We start from the raw sequence: 2,295 nt of genomic DNA on the forward strand, positions 1-2,295 counted from the left end.
GGGTTTTCTGAGCAATTCCAGGGCTGGGCACTCCAAACCTCCCTGGGCAGCCCCTGCCAAGGCCTGACCACCCTTTCCAGGAGGAAATTCCTCCTCCTGTCCCACCTGAGCTTCTCCTGGTGCATTTTAAGGTTGTTCCCTCTCCTCCTGTCCCTTGTAACCTGGGAGCACAGCTCGACCCCCCCCAGCTCCAACATCTTTCCAGGGAATTTTAGGGATCCAGAAGGTCCCCCCTGAGCCTCCTTTTCTCCAGGCTGAGCCCCCCCAGCTCACTCAGCTGCTCCTCATACCTTTCCCTTCTCCTCAGCCCAGGCAAAAGCACTAAAAATACAATTTTTGACGGTGCCCCAAAGCAGGAGGAAGCACCAGAGGTGCCACAAAACCCCCACAACTGCCAACAAGGAGGATCCCACCAGCCCCAAAAAAACATTCTTGTTTGCCTCAGCAACAAAAATTCCACTTAGTGCTGAAGGTATTTCAGTTCAGTTTGCTGACTGAAAAAAAAAAAAGCACAGTTTAATATCAAAGAGGAAATTTAAAATACAGAACCTTTACACGAATGGAAATGAATAATAAAAAAAAAATTCCTCTTTATAGTGTTGAGCAAGAATAAACAGCTTTTTAAACAACAATTTGCAGTCCTTGGGAGATGGCACAAATCTGGGACTAGCAAGAAAACAAACCTCCTTTGAGGGAGTAAAATGATTTCTTGAATTAAACCCGTGTTTCCTGTTCTTCAATGTCTCACACCTTGTTCTCACGTCTTTGTTTTAAAACACTTGGTGTAGAAGGAACAGCTGAATGACTGGAATGTGTTCCATTTCTAAAGCTGGAAACACATTTACACCTGATTTTATGTATTTCAGGCTCTGTCAGAGTTTATTTATGGGAACTGACTTGTTGGAATTATACAATCGTTATACAACCGTTCCAGGAATTGTCACTCCCACCCCCTATCCCTGCTTGGAAGAGCCACCAGGAATTGTCATCAGTCCCACCCCCTATCCCTGCTTGGAAAGACACCAGGAATTGTCACTCCCACCACCCAGTCCTGCTTGGAAGAGACACCAGGAATTGTCATCAGAGCCACCACCTATCCCTGCTTGGAAAAGCCACCAGGAATTGTCAGTCCCATCATCTATCCCTGCTCGGAAGAGCCACCAGGAATTGTCATCAGTCCCACCAGGAATTGTCATCAGTCCCACCAGGAATTGTCATCAGGCCCACCAGGAACTGTCATCAGGCCCACCAGGAATTACCAGTCCCACCCCCTATCCCTGCTTGGAAGAGCCACCAGGAATTGTCATCAGTCTCACCACCCAACCTGACCTTCCAGGAATGAAGGAGATGTTTGGAACAGCCCAATTTCCAGTGGCTCATCCTCCTGGGAGGTGCTCCAAGCTCTTCCCAAAGAATTTCCAACATCCATCAGTCAATCCCTGCCCTCTTTCCTTTGGATTCATGGATGTCTACTGGGAGAGGAGCTCCCATGGCAGTATTTCTCCTGGAAGCACTGTCAGGACACTCCTTTTTGTCCAGCTATTGGAAATGGAAACAATTCCATGAGACCTGAGCTGAGCAATTCCGGAGGCTCCTCTATCCCTAAAACCCTGTCGATATTAATTATGGTTTGGATTGACACAGAGTCCAGCAGGAAGAGGAATCACCTCCCCATGGATCTCATTTCTTGGGAAGCCAAATACTGACGTGCTGCTGAACACACAACTCAGCTCCAGAGCCCAGTCCCCCCTCAGCACCTCCCTGATTTATCTGAAGAGGCATCAATGAGTGATCAACAAATCAATAAAAATTAATGACCAAAATTATGAAGCTCCCACCTGGCTCCTCAGCCAACACTGTCCTTGTGTGTTGTTGTTCAGATGATTTACCAGTCCCTTTGCAGGGGCTGATGACACCTCCAATCCAATTAACAGGCTGCAATTAGCCATTAACTTTCATTACAGGTCTTTTTTTTTTATTTTGCCTGTTCCAGGGTTGAGGGGGGAGTGGATCTCGACTTCTCCTCACCCAAAATTAACCACCTGAGCTCTGGGGACACCACACAAGTCCTGCAGCAGAGGTGTCACATCTCAACCCTGTCCCCGAGGCACATGGAAAAACAGCATTATTTCTGGGCAGAGAATTAATTCCCAAATCCTGGGAGGGGTCTCCTCCTTTATTAGGATTTTCTTCTGATAAAAAAAAATAAAAATAAAGACTATTTTTTGTTCCTCCCTCGAGGTCGTGCTGGATGTCTGACCTCTGCAGCCTTGGAGCATTTCCCACTGGAAATTG

Source organism: Manacus vitellinus, unplaced genomic scaffold (assembly GCF_001715985.3).
Source record: "Manacus vitellinus isolate BGI_N305 unplaced genomic scaffold, ASM171598v3 scaffold_94_pilon, whole genome shotgun sequence".
NCBI lineage: Eukaryota > Metazoa > Chordata > Aves > Passeriformes > Pipridae > Manacus > Manacus vitellinus.